Source organism: Protopterus annectens, chromosome 11.part0 (assembly GCF_019279795.1).
Source record: "Protopterus annectens isolate FY-2018-M chromosome 11.part0, PAN1.0, whole genome shotgun sequence".
Lineage (NCBI taxonomy): Eukaryota > Metazoa > Chordata > Ceratodontiformes > Protopteridae > Protopterus > Protopterus annectens.
This window is the reverse complement of record NC_056745.1, coordinates 44,052,302-44,068,111: the sequence shown is the minus strand read 5'-3', so window position 1 is coordinate 44,068,111 and position 15,810 is coordinate 44,052,302.

The following is a 15,810-nucleotide window of genomic DNA, read 5'->3' as shown; positions in this document are numbered from 1 at the left end:
ATGTTCCACTCAGAGAGTTCAATCAGCAATAGAAATACAGAAGCTGCTGGAAAAAGTCATCCAAGAAGTCTCACCAGACCAGTTAGAATCCGTTTTTTACTCGATTGTTTTTGGTGCCAAAGAAAACAGGGGACTGATGACCAATTGTGGATCGCAGTATTCTAAACAAATTTGCCCAACAAGCCAAATTCAGGATGGTCACGGTTCAGTCTATTCTCTCTCTCTTAGAGAAAGATGATTGGATGTGCTGTATTGACTTTCAAGACACGTATTACCACATAAAAGTGGACAAACACTCGAAAACATTTCTCTGCTTCCGAGTAGGAACCAGTCATTTCCAGTTCAGGGTGCTGCCCTTTGGCCTCACCACAGCCCCAAGGTGTTCAAATGCATGGCAGCAGTCACAGCTCACTTGAGGCTGCATGGATTCAGAGTGTTTCCTTATCTAGATGACTGGCTCTTCTCCGCTCTCTCCAGGTATCTACTTCAGCAGGTCATGGACTTCATACTGGATTTGTCCCGCCAAATGGGCATAACAGCAAATGCTGCAAAATCTCAGTTAAACCCCACCCAGGAAATGGAATTCATCAGAGCTCATCTCAACACTTCTTGCATTACATCACTCCCCCTTCACAGGTTGCAGAAGATAAAGATGCAAGTTCACCCACTACTATGCTCCAACAAGATACCTGCTCAACTGATTCCACAAGCACTGGGCTCCATGGCAACTGCTATCACCTTAGTTCCATTAGCAAGATTTTACATGAGACTTTTTCAATGGCTACTAGCGAACTAGTGGTCTATCCTAACACCTCATGGACCACTTAATTTTCATTTTCAGTCGTTGCAAGAACTATGTAGCTTGGTGGATGCATTCATGAGAGATTCGTGAAGGTCATCCCTTGGTCTTCTGTCAGCCCAAGGCCATAGTGAACACGGATGATTCCCAGATGGGGTGGGAGGGCATTATCTAGGGAAGACGATGCAAGGCACTTGATCCCCCTCCGAGGCCAACCTGCATATCAATGTAATGGAGTCAAGGGCAGAGCTTCTGGCATTGCAAGCGTTTCATTCTGCCTTACCTCTAGGGATGATAGCTATTTAATCAGACAACATGTCAGTAGTCTGGTACATCAACAAACGGGGGAACTAAGCCCTACCCATTGTGTCAAGAAACCCTTTGTGTGTGGCAATGGGCCATATCTTCCAACCGCTTTCTGATAGCAAGGCACATCCCGGGGACTTCCAGCATAATTGAGGACAAATTGAGCAGATGCATCCTCATGCTTCATGAGTGGTCTCTGGACCCTGGAGTAATGAAGGAGATTTGTCTTCATTGGGGCCAGCCTTGCTGTGACCTGTTTGTATCACCCCTGAACAACAAATGCAGAAGCTACTTTGCCCTAATTCCCCCTCAGGGGGAGTCCCCCAGAGATGCTCTACTTCACAATTGACTCCCGGGTCTACTCTAGGCCTTTCTCCCTTCCCCCGATTCCCATTATTTCTCAAAAAAGCATTTCGGTTGAGAGGCAAAGTGATCCTCTTTGCTCCTTATTGGCCTCAACAAATATGGTTTCCCTTCCTTTGGCCACATCTCCTTTGCCGCCTATGGATTCTGGGCCCAGTTCTGGATATTCTGTCCCATCCCCAGGGACTAGTTTATCCCAATTTTCAGACTCTCAGCCGACAGCTTGGTTCCTCCACTTTCGATAGTTGCTAGGCATAATGCTGTACCTTTTCCTGTGCAGTATATTTTGTTGGCATATCATACAGTCCAGCAGAACACTCTACCTAAGCAAATGGAAGAGATTTTCTGTTTGCGCCTCTGACAACGGATTAGATCTTTTTTTCAGTACCAGTAGAGAACATTTTGGAATTTCTAGCTGCCACCTTTAATAAAGGAGAGTCTGCTTCTACAGTCAGTTATTTTAGCAGCAATTTTCAAATTTTCATATTGGATTTGGAGACCAACCTTTGATTTCTCACAGACTTTACAAAGTTATCCTAAAGGGCAGAATACATTTAAAGCCTCCTTTTAAAGATCCTCTCCCACCTTGGGATCTCTAATGCTGCAATCACTTATGGCACCACCATTTGAACCAGCAGCTACCAGTGATTTGGAATTCCTTTCCTGGAAGACATTACTTCTCGTAGCTGTTACTTCCATGAGACGAGTCTCCGCATTATACAAGCCTTCTGTTCTAAAGCTCCTTACTTAATTTTCCATAAGGACAGTGTGTCACTCAAGACAAATCCAACCTTTTTTCCTAAGGTGATCTCAGATGTTAATATCAATCAGTCTATAGATTTACCTGTATTTTTCCCAAATCTCTCTAACAAAAGAGAGTACTGCCTTCACATTCTGGATGTACACAGGTAGTTGCGGTTCTATCTAGATGGGACCTAAACAGTTTAGACGATCTGATCAATTGTTCATATCCTTCACCAGTGTAACTTTAGGCAGATCAGTGTCCGAGGTAACTCTCTCCAAGTGGTGAAGAGCTCTCTCCAAGTGGTGAAGAGAATGTATATCCTTCATCTACAAGAACTTGAATATGAAACTCCCAAAACCAGTCAAGACACATTCTACTAGATCAGTGATGACTTCTGCTGTCTTTCACTCCAACGCTTCCATGTCAGAAATTTGTGTGGCTGCAACTTGGGCTAAGCCTCATACCCCTATTACACATTGCAAATTGGATACAGTCTCCAGGGGGATAGCATCTTTTTGTTCTATGGTGCTCAGGAATGTCCTTCCATAAGGCGTCCCAGGATACAAGGTAGCTGGGGACTCTGTCCCATCTGTCAAGAATAGATGAAGATTGACAACATTAGATAAAGAAATTGTCTTACCATAATGTTCTATCTGTGTTGTCGATCTTCATCTACTGTTGTGACCCTTGCCACAGCCCCCTCCATCAGGTTTCTGGTGGAATAATACCCTGTCCTGGGTTCTTATTGTCAGGCTTACCTTGGGCAAGGCTTCTGACCCTTATTACACTATTCTTCTGTCTTTTGCAAACTCAAGCTGAGGTAATCTGGAGATGGAAATTATGGATAGACTTGCAGTTCAAGAGATTTTTTTGGCTGATGCAAGCTCTACAATGGCCGGATCAGTTCCAAGAGTCAGAACCAAAACCCATCAGTCAAGAATAGATGAAGATTGACAACACAGATGGAACATTATGGTAAGACCTAACTTTTTAATTTTAGGGTCACATCCCAGAATATAACATATATAAATCAGTCTGTAGCATCCAAGTACCTTAATCAGAATTTGGCCAATTATGATAGATTATCTCTGGGTGAAGCAGATGCTGCTTCCATCTAAAAGCGGTTCTTCACAGATTTCATTCAGTGCTCAGGAGCAAGCGCCTCCATTTTCTTCCACATTCCTGTAAAACATTTTGTAAGGTAGGTAAAAAAATCCATGTTAAAAGGAGAGACTGAGACATAAGAATGCCTTCTGGCACAGGGACACCAAACAAAATCTTGCATTGTTGTTGGTCAGACTGAAGTCCCAGATCTTACAAAAGACCATTTCAACCTCATTCTGCAAGAGAGTAAATGTGCAGCATTTACTCAAAAATATGGTTTCATGAACCTACGTTTGCTTCTTCAGAACACTAGCAGTTAACTGAAGCACTGTGATAAAAATGATATACCTTCTCAGGGATTTTAAAAGAGAAATAGATGTAGTACCAATAAACTTTATAATATAACTGGAAAATGCACATTGCCCTTTGGCCCAGAATAGCCTGTCACTATCAGGAGGACCAAAAGCAAGTCATACAGCCTCTAGAAGAATAGAGGAAGTGTCAGAAGGGAGTTTGTGTTTTATACATTCTAGACGTAGATGAAGACCTGAAGAAGTCTGTATTAATGATTCTCAGAACATATCTTAATGGGGAGCTGTTTCACCACTCAAATCATACTGTGAGGTTTCAAAGTAAGAAAAGTACTAGCCAGACTAAATGTTATCCTATCCTGTTGAGGAATACGGAAATGAGCTATCATTTTGCCAAATGGAATGAATTTCTCGCCTTCTATGAGCTGTTCCAAGAGCACAAGCACATCTCAAGTCCATCTCTGCAATATTGTATGTATCCAGATGAGACTGAATGCTTGATAATCCTGAAAGGGATGAAGTAGCATTTTGCACACAGCTATATCTGCCCTTAAATAATTTTACCACCTCCTAAGTATGCCTTAGGATTTTACCTTGCACCTTATCCCATTCTTTTCAGCCAAACTAGACTATTCCACCATCTGTACTTTGCAGTAAGGAAAGGGGAGCCAGAGTATCACACAATGATTATTTATTTAATTTTATTTTACATTTGTTTCCCAGGGGAGTCCGACTGGGCATAAAACCCTTTTTTCAATGGAGGCCAGGGGAGAAAAGCTCCATTGTTAGTAAACTATTTTGTTAGTAGAAAGAAAATTGTATAGTACAATAAAGAAAAACTAGCAAACAGACATAACGGTAAAAAGACTAGAACAGAATAAATTGGTCAAGTGGGAGACGAGACCAATAATCTTGTATAACAATGCTTCTAAAAGACAATGATTAGCGATGTGATCACTTCGCGAAGCTAAGTGATGAGCAAAATAGGTCCACCTCCTTTTTATTTATTTATTTTTTGCAACAACTTCTTGATCAAAACCATGAAACAAGGAACATCTTTACATAATGAACAATAGTACAGTATTGCATCATTTCTTCTCTAGCTGATATATCTGCAGTATAGTAACACCATGATATTCCTCATTTCCACACAAATGTATTCAATAATGCAATTAAAAATACAGTTTAGCTTATCTTGGTTTGTAATTATTTTTCTTAATTTAATTGATGTCCTAATATACTCAGCATCTCTGCATCCATCTCCCTGCCCATTAGAATTTATATTCCTCTGTAGCTTAAACAGTACAATTGACCCACTGTTTTCCTCCTTTGTTCCTCACTCATATTTGCAATTTGCAGGTACTTTCCCTCTGGGCACATCACTTAATCCCCCACGCGTAAAATTCAGGGACATTTCTGAGACCAAAAAAGCTCCCGACATCTCTGGCACGGCATTCAAGTCTTGACCGACTACAGGTCTGCATCCTCCCCATATGATGACAACACAGAATGTCTGAACAAACTAAACACCTAGTGCAGCAGATTTGAAATGGACGATAACATTGTGCCAAACATGCTCCCTGTCGCACAGGGTGAGGAGGTGCTATGTCTAAGAACATCTGATGTCCTGAAGACCCTGAGGTAAGTAAACCCAAGAAAAACAGCTGGTTCTGATAATAATATGGGAAGGGTTCTAAGAGAGTGTGCTACCCATCTGTCCACTGTACTTACAGATATATTCACTTCCCTGAAACAAGCCATATTACCAAGTTGCTCCAAAAATAAGACAATCATACCCTTACACAAAAAATCCCAACCAACAAGCCTAAATGATTACCAGCCAGTTGCTCTTACATCAACAGTAATGAAGTGTTTTTACCGGTTGATCAAGAGCCATATCTCTTCAAATGTACCTGCAACACTGGATATATTACAGTTTGCTTATAGATCTAACCGCTGCACAGCTGATGCAATAGCTATAGCACTTCATGTAACCTTGGCACATCTAGAGAACAAGAGTTGCTATGTCAGAATGCTGCTCATTGGTTTTAGTTCCCTCCTTAACGCTGTCATCCCCCAGAATCTGATATCGAAGCTGATCCAGCTGGGCATCAACACCCCCCACAATGTAACTGGATACTGGACTTTCTCATCATTAGACCTCAAAAAGTATGTGTGGGAAATAACGTTTCAATCAGTATTACATTGAGCAGAGGTGTCCCTCAGTCCTCTGCTATTCACCTTGTTGATGCACGACTGCATGGCCAAGCATGAGTCCAATACAATTATCAAGTTTGCGGATGATACCACTGTCATGTGTCTTGTCAGAAATGGTGAGGAAACAGCCTACAGGGATGAAGTGGAGCACCTGATAGGTTGGTGCAACAGCAACAGTCTAGCCTTAAATGTAAACAACATCAAAGAATTAATAACGAACTTCAGTAGGACTCTGGTGATGCATCAACCTCTGGAAATTAAGGGGGTGGCAGTGGAAAGAGTCAAAAACACCAAGTTCCTTGGGATGCACATCTCAGATGACCTATCCTTGCCGACTCATATTAGCCACACAGTGAAGAAGGCACAACAACATCTGCACTTCCTAAGGAAACTGAGGAAGGTTACCCTGTCTCACTCCCTCCTCAAAGCCGCCTTCTACAGGGGGACTGTCAAGAGCATCCTCTCAAATAGCATCATAGTTTGGTATGGTAACTGTAAAGCATCTGACCGCAAGGCTCTCCTGAGGGTAGTGAGGACAGCGGAAAAAGTCATTGGTTCCTTGCTCCTATCCATGGATGATCTGCATCAGTGTTCCCACTCAGCCTGCCCATGCCATGTACTTCCACCTTTCCTCGGGCAGGTGGTATAGCAGCTTACACTGCAAAACATCTAGACTGAACAGGAGCTTCTTCCCTCTATCCATAAGGCTGATGAACTTGAATGCCAGGCATGAGAGTGAATAATTAGATCAATATGCCACTTTCTATGAAGTATCAGCTGTAGTAATCACTCTGGCAAATTGCTTCAGTAACTGGTACAGTTAGCCTGGTCTCTTATGCTATTACTTCCTGAATGTGCAATAGTGAGGAGTGAGTCACCACTCCATACATGTGCAATATGAACCTCAGAATATATCATACTACATGTGATGAACTGCAATATTTTAAACAATCACAATGTGAAGTCATAGTCTTGCAATACCCACTAGTATAATACTGTTGGATATCTTCTAGTAATTTATTGTGTTGTAAATATTTTAATTATTACTGTATGTGCATTAGTCTTACTGTCATTCAGACTATGTTTTTATTGTTATGTCTGCACTGCTGTGTATATCTAATCAACAGTAAAGTTTACTTTGACACTCTCCCCTTCGTCATGCACCTTTGTCTTCCTCACATTGTCGCTATAGTAATATGTGACAACTTTTCCACATTGTATCTATTGGGTTTAGTTAATTTCTGTGTGCCCTTCCCTTCCCTTACTTTTGCTATCATTCCCACTGTCCCTCCACCATTTTATTCTCTCCTTTGTTTACCCTTCTAACACTAATCATCCTTTCCTATGGTCTCTTAAACCGTGCACTTGTTATTATTACTATTATCAGTTCATTGCTATCTTCACATAACATTTTCTTTAAATTCATAATATTGCTTGTTAACTTGCTTGTCGGCTGTCATTTATATTTGTCCAGGATGAGACTGAAATACTTCCATTGGATAAGTGCTCTACCCCAGTTAGCAAATGGAATTAATGAATGAATGAATGATTGATTAAACATTTCAACATAATCCTGGCACATCAGTTTGTTACAGTTGTGCTTTAATAACCTGCGTCCTTCTCACCTAACCTTACTTTACATTCAGTAGCTGCTAATTCAGCATCAAGTGCATCACCCATTTCTGTAATCCACTAGCTTGTTTGCTTTATAATTCACAATTAATACACTTTTGGAATTTAAAAATCCCATTCACCTGTATAAAAAGATGTGAAAACAGTAATATTTAAATTTTACTCTCACTTAATCCATAAACATGACTCACTAGTACATATTGTGAATACCAAGAACAAAATTAAGGCACACATACATACACACACACACATTAATAAATCAGTTTGGCATATGCTGTTGTCCATTTACCTGTTATAGCCTTTGAATGTATGGGGTTGTCAACTTGTAGATCATCACACAGCAGTTAACATGCTATTGTAGTCCTTGTAAGCTTACAGGAGTCATAATAGTAATGTCATGTCCACCCTGCATATCCTTCCATCGTTTACTCAGTTCTTCTTCCCTCCTTACCCTAATCATCTCTTCCTATTGTCCCTTATACTGTGTATTTTGTTATTACTCTTATCGATTCATTACTAACTGCACACATTTTGTTATAAATTATCCAGAATCCGTCTGCTTGCCCAGAACTGAATAACATTCTGTACAACATTGTTCCCAGTTGGTCATTACAATCCAGTGACCAAAATCTTGTGTCTGTCCACAAACCTAACAAATGTGCTGGGCATTTTCTGTACTCGTATCGTGTTGCTAAGGCCTGGATCTCTTTTTCTGTATCCATCAAGTCAGTACCGCCCAATCCTTCAAAACCATTCTGAAAAGACTTTCTCACCAAAGGCTGGCTCTGTTTTTGGTCAACACTGGATAAACTAAATCCCTAAATATAAACAAAATACCTATTCATTCCTCACACCTCCTCACTTTCCCTTCTTCACTCAATCAATCACTTCTATCAGTTTCTCTCCCCTGGCTTTCTTTCTAAATGTGCTATAAGCCTGCTTTTCTCCTGTTTCATCTTGCAATTCCTGTTTGTATTATACTAACTTACATTTAATTTTTCTATAAACTGGCTAAAATTAGTCTAACTAGTAAATCATTGTATTATAACTTGTATCTATTCTTAGCCAGTGATGTGATGTCAATCTTGTCTTTATTCTCACTGGTGGAGTCAGATCAGATCCATCGTATCCATCTCGGCCTTTACATAAGCTTGAGGTCCTCAGCTAAGCTCGTGGGCATTTTTCCCTACCCTTAATGCAGCTCACTTACCATCCCAGATCTCGTTTGCCACGCAGCAAAGAGGTTTCCTGCTAGCTAGCTCTGGGCTAAGTATTATTTTTCTCAACTTTGTAAATGATCGTTTAGTTTGTACTTTTATTATTCTTTCTGTTGCTTCAGTATGCGTGTTTCCTATCCTGTTATCACCCATTTAAATTAGAGGGTGTATAACCGTTGTCTGTTAGAGGATGCTTCCCCCCTCTTTCTGCCTTCTTCCTAGATCATCTGTTTACGTTAGAGGGTGATTACTACCATTAATAGTATTATTATTAATAAAAAAAAAAGTTATGTTATCTCTGCCTATTTTTATCTCACCCTTAGCTGTGAGTGCGCATCTTTCCTTAATTTCTTCTGACTATTCTTTCCATTACCATGTCACAAAAACAGGAAGGGAAACCACTTGGTTTTAAGAAGTGTGAGAAATGCATGAAGAAGATGCCCCTTAGCAATACTCGCACTTTGTGCATCTATTGCTTGGGGCCTCTTCATCTCCAAGAAACATGCTCCATATGCCATGGGTTTAATCAAAGAGTGCTTTTGGAGCACAAGAACAAATCAATTTTAAAGGGCTTATTAAACCCCCCTTTTTCAGAGGCTATTTCTACAGAGTCCTCATGAAAAAGTCCCTATAAGGCTTTAAAATGAGCTTCTTTGGCTTCAAAAACTACTTTGCAGCAGAGTTCAAAAACTCCTCAACTCTCTTCTCCATCAGGATCATCAGAGCAGACAGTCATTCCAGATCCAAGACTGTCTCAGAGCAATCAGAACCCTCAGCTCTGACATCTTCGGTGCCTACAGAGATTTGACATCGGAGCCATTCTCCTTCCCTGGGACCAGTGACTTCAAGGCTCCCATCTCCATTATTAGCCAAGTCCAGATCTTTAGTGATATCTACTCAGTCCACCAGGAGCTTATCTGATGAAGACTTGGATAGGATTGTGCAGAGGTTATTAACGACTCTGGCCCAGGCCAAACTTTTGTTGGATCCAAGTCCAAAGGATTAGGATCAGACACAATCCACCCCTCTAGTACCTGTTTTTTCTCCGATCCATCCCTTGGTTTCAGAGCTGAAAGACCCCGATCTCCAGATTGAGTCTGTTTCCGCTCCAGGACCTTCGGTTTTCTCGGATTAGACATCTGCCCTGAGCATTTCCCTCCAGTCAGAGCAGGGCACCTCTAGGAGACGACACTCTCCAGTTGGATCCTCTGAGCTGGCTCAGATCTCTCTGGATCTGGCTTAGCCTGTCAAGGCTTTGGCGCAGGTGAGTTCTACTCCTACCTTGGCTTTGGAGCTTCTTTCCCTGGTTCCGCGGATGCCTTCCACTCTGACTTCTTTGTCGGATCGGGGGGAGGAGTCCTCCAAGTGGGGGCAGTCTGCCTTCAAGGTTATGAGGTGGGTTCTGACTCCTGCCAAGTCGATGGCACAACCTACATTGGATCTTCCTCCCTCTTTGGGCCAGTTGTCTTTGTCCTCTCAGGTAATCCTTCTACAAGATCGCAGAGACCCCAGGCCTCAGGATGTCCACCAGGAGACCCCCCTCTGAAACCTCCCCAGATTATCTCACTGAGGAGGTCCCTTGGAAGAGGACGTGCAAGAGGAAGCACCTTGTCTCCCCAGAGGAGTCTATCACATCAGACACTGAGCTCAGTGATGCAGAAGGGTCCCCGTGGTCACCCCCTGAAGATGTCTCCTTTGGACATATCCTCAAAATATTAAAACGGAGAGGTGACTGGCAGTCCATCCTCCCTTTGGTTGAGGAGGCAGTTTACCTGAAAGTCTTCGGGTCTCACCCTTCCACCTCTTGGGTGGCTCCCCCTTCTGACGAGCTTATGGATTTAATCTCTTGGAAGGCATGGGAGACCCCAGATACCATAGACCCTACTCCTAGAAGGCCAAACATATACATTACTACCCCAAAGGACAAGACCTTTTTGACTAGGGGTATAACAGTTGATGCTATGATAGTGGCAACTGCCCCCAAAAAGGAGCTGAGATCAGTTTCTCTATCCATCCTCCTAATAAGGATTCTAGGATGATGGATAGAAACAGGAAGCATGTGTTTTTGTCAGCGACCTTTGCCTTTTGGTCTCTGAACTACCATATCTACTTTACTAGGTTACAGAGGGACCTGTTAAAAGAATTTACAGACTCCCTCCAAAGAGCTGTAGCTGATGTAGTAGCAGATAAGGTTAATGCTCAGCTCGCCACCCTCAGTTCAGTTGTAAACTCTTCCATGAGGCTAATATGTTATGCAGCAGATGGGACGAGTAGGGCTGCGGGTTCAAGTATTGCTCTTAGGAGACGGGCCTGGATGCACCTTTGTGATTTCATGGAGCTCTTCAAGACTTCCTTCAGTAATGCCCCTTTTGATGGGTCCTCTCTGTTTGGGATAAAGTGAAGAAAATGCTCACCAGGTCTGAACAGGAAGGCAAGACCTTGTCTGCTGTTGGAGTACATTTTTCCACATCTACTACACCCTTCCCCAAAGGTCAGAGAGGTAGTGGGAAGATGTGGTTCAGAAAATCCCAGAGGTGAGGTCTTTTCGTGATGCACAGGGTGAAAGTTACCCCAGGGCAGAGAGGGAACAACAGTGGTAGACACCGCTCTCGTAGCAGAGAAGGCCCGCACAATCAGGGTTCCAAAGAATATTTCTTTGGTGGGCTTTTTCAGCTCTCCTGAGTGGAGTGCCTGATTGCTCGCCTCTGGTGGCAGTTGAGGGGGGGGGGGTGATTGTCTCTGAACTTAGAAACCGGGCAAAAGATAACTATCAACAGATGGGTGCAGAAAATAATATCCAGGAGATGCATCATTCCCTTCTTTGATCCTGTTCCTGTAAAAAAAAAAAAATTGATTCCAGACATTCCACCCAGGCAAAGGGAACAAGCTACCTTAGAAATTCGAAAGTCACTAGAAAAAAGTCATCCAAAAAGTTCCTGCAGACCAGATAGGATCTGGAACTTGCTCAAGATTCTTTTTAGTTCCAAAGAAAACAGGGGACTGGTGACCAATTCTGGATCTCAGAAATCTGAACAAATGCATCCAAAAATCCAAGTTTCAGATGGTGACACTGCATTGATGCTTAATTTCTGGAAAAAGACAGTTTGATGTGCTCCATAGATCTTCAGGATGCATACAACCTTATTCTAATGGACAGCTGATCCAGGAGGTTCTTAAACTTTTGGCTAGGAGCCAGTCACTTCCATTTTCGAGCTCTGCCCTTTGGTCTCACTACAGCCCCCAGAGTGTTCAGAGGAGCGCACTACAGTGGGGAAAAGGGTGTATACCTTTTACTTGCCTTATAGTACTCTACACAGTGCCATATACACTAAATGCAGTTCAGTGAAATGAATTTTCGGTAATTTTGAGTTTTCAGCAAAGTGGTCGGGATAAAATGAAATTTAGTGAAATCAGATTCAGTGAAACAAAGTGCACCCAGACCCTTTCACAGCTCCATTGCATTCTATCCTGGAGTTCTTAGCCAAGTTATTCAATGATGGAGCCGCTCCAGCTACTGTTAGGTACAGTTAGCAACTATCTAATTTTAACATAGGAGAAAATGATTTCGCTATCATGTCAAACAGACTATGCAAAGCATTCCTCAGAGGATCTACTTTAATTCGACCACCATGTAGAAACCCAGTTCTGCCTTGGGACTTGAATTTCATACTGACTAAAATTATCTCTCTTCCATTTGAACCATCTGCTACATGTGAAGTTAAATATCTTGTATGTAAAATGCTATTTTTAGTAGCTATTACCTCAGTAAGGAGAATTTCAGAATTGCAGGCCTTGCCTTCCAAGTCTCCATACGTAGTTTTTCACAAGGATTGAGTCTCTCTATGCACTAATCCTTCCTTTTTTCCCAAAGTAGTTTCAGAGAGTAGCTTCATTCAGTATATTGATTTACCAGTGTTCTTTCCAAATTTCCAAAACAAAGGATAGTACACCTTGCATCTTAGACAGTCACAGACCGTTACGTTTCTGTTTCTAATTTCTGATGTCCTATGCAAAGTCAGATCGGCTATTAATTTCCTATTCGGCCATTAAGAAAGGCCAACCAGTCTCTAAGGTAACATTATCCAATTGGCTTTCACAATGCATATCTTTCATATACAATTCTAACAACACGATAATACCTAATCCTATCAAGGCTCATTCCACCAGAACATTGGCCACTTTTTCAGCTTTCCAGGCTAGATTACCTCTGGACAGTATCTCTGCTGCAGCAACTTGGGCTAAACCACATACTTTTATTTCTCATTACAAGTTGGATTTGGCCTCTAAGAGTAGAACATTCTATGGTACTATGGTTCTGAGGAATATTCTCCTCTGAGCCACCCAAGAATCTGGTAGCTAGGGACGTGGTACCACCAGTGAGAATAAATGCGAGATTGACAACATTACATGTTATGTACTTAACCATAACTTTCATGTGTGTTGTCCATCTCGTCTTTTATTCTCACAACCCTCCCACCATACCCTCTACCTACTCTCAGGGGAGACCGAGTAGTTTCAGTTGGATATTACAGGACTGTGTAGCCCCAAAACTATGTTTTGTTTTAATATAATAATCATAACTTTACTCATCTTGTCGCTGCTTGAGGGCAAACAAGATCTGAGGTGGTAAGGGAGCTGTGTTGTGGGTAGGGAAAAATGCCCACAAGCTTAGCTGAGAACCTCCACCTTATGTAAAAGCCGAGACGGATCCAATGGATCAGATCCAACCCCACCAGTAAGAATAAAGGACGACATGGACAACACAATGGACTGTTATGCTAAGTACATAAATTTTTTCATATCATGCCTAATTTGGTATAATTATTTAAATTACAGTTGTTTTGTATTTTTTTTTTTTAATTTAAACTTGTTCTTAAAATGTTTATTACTTTGGGCTTTCTTCCTGGGCCTGTGATGAAAATGGGTTCCTAGCCAGTAGGACTTTCCTGGTAATTAAATACCAATAAATAAATATCAGTTCTATACAGAATTGCTTAAGTCACCAAGACTTAGAGAATGTCTTTTTTGAGAGTTTAAATTTTAATATTATATACAGTTCAAAAACAGTTGTCAAACATTTGACCTTACTAATATCCATTTCATAAATATAACAGTTATGAATAACTGTGATTCAGGATCATAATAAAGTAGTCAAGAAATTATAAATGCACCATAAAACTAATATTGTGCAACTCTGTCACTGCCTGTCAGATAGTGCAGAGGATGGCAGTTATACTGAACTGTAAGTGAGGAGCTTCCTGAAGTCAAAGGTACAGGGTTTGATTTCTTCCCACTCTGTTTACCTACCGTGTGACTGAGCAAGTCACCTAACCAGATGGTGTTTCCAAATCACCTCTAAAAGGATATTTACTTCCACTGGACTTTACCTAGTTACTAAATGGGTAAAATAATAAAAAATCCTGATTATCAGGCCAATATGGAGTCTGTTAAATTCCTCTTACTTGGAGAACTCACTCATTAATGGCATTATAATTTCCTTGTTTACAGTTCAGAATTGATTATCGCATAATTGATTTTGCTGTTAATAACCAACTAGAAATTATATATAACTTATTAAACTCTACTAAATGAACATGAATATATCATTTTGAAACCATCATGTGGAAATATTTTAGCATAGCCATTTAAATCACATTGATTCAGACCCGAACATGAGCTTTTTGAAACCTTTTTCATATAAAACTAAATTTAACAAAGCCTCCCAAATAAAAGTGATTCAGGAACATAGCAAATAATCAGTAAGAATAAACACGTCATGAAATAAGGCCAATGTAACTGGTATGCCTGTCCAGATTATAAATCCTATTTGAAGTCTTAAACCACTGGTGCTGGGAGAACTCAGAGTCATAAAATGTTACTAGTCTAACGACTCGGAGGGGGGGGGGGGGAGGCACTGTGTTCATTTCCTATTTACCATTCACTGGTCTAGGTTGCGCTTAAGCTGGGTAGTAAATTAGCTCAGCTTCACATGGATGGGAAACCTGTTCCATATGAGGGACAGTCTCTGGGACACATCTGTCCTTCCAGTGTGTTCTGTTTAAGTTACAGACAAATTTCAGGTCCCTAGACCTTGTATTTCTGGTACTCTTTGACTTATGAATATGTAGGAGATTGATAAGTGTGGGGATTGCAGATGCCTTGTAAACCTGGTAATAGATTACCCTTCAGCAATCTGTAAGAGATTGAGAGGAGGGGAAATGGCTTTAAGGTGCTCTGCATAAGGCAGATTTGTTACACCTTTGAATTCTTTTTGTATGGAACCTCTGAGATCACTCTAGTTACTGTGTATGCCTTATCAGGTACGTACCAAAGACAGCATTGAACTCTATGATTGGTCTGATAAGGCAGAGTACAGTGGGATAATAACCTCTTTGGACCTAGATGTCATGCCCTTACTTATAAGTTGCACAACATAAAAGGATTTCCTCACCACTGTGGCCACATGGTGGTTGAAGGTAAAGCTACCGTCCACGTGCATACCCAGATGCCTGACTACTGAGTTAACGTTCAGGGACATATTATGAACATGGTAATTAGCCAGGGTGGTTGACTTCCCAAAAGGTGCAATTATGCATTTCTTAGCACTGAGTTTAAGACCATGGCTTTGGTACCATTTGTTAGTCAGAGAAAGACCTTCCTGAAGAATGTTAGTGTCTGCAGGGGTCAATGATGACCCCAAGCTTGCAGTCATCTGCAAACTTAGTCAGTCACAAACCTTCAGCATTTGCTTCCATTTCAGAGAAATAGATACCAAAAAGGAATGGGCCCAGTACTCCGTCCTGGGGAGACCCCACTAGCAACTTGTCTCTTGGTGGAGGCAACCTCCCCTGTTTTGACCTCCTGCGTCCTATCAATGAGTCAGTTGGCTATCCAGCGTGTAATAAAAGGGTTTATATGTAAATTAGTGAGCTTGTCTATATATGTGGGGTATTATATCAAAAGCCTTGGCCAGGTAAAGGTGTGCACAGTCTTACCTTCATCCAGTGCTTTGTTGACCCTCTCATAAAAAGTCCCTTTGATTTAATAGGCATGACCTTCCTTTAACAAAGCTGAACTGAGATGGGTCCAGCATTTGCAGGTTACCTATGTCCTCAT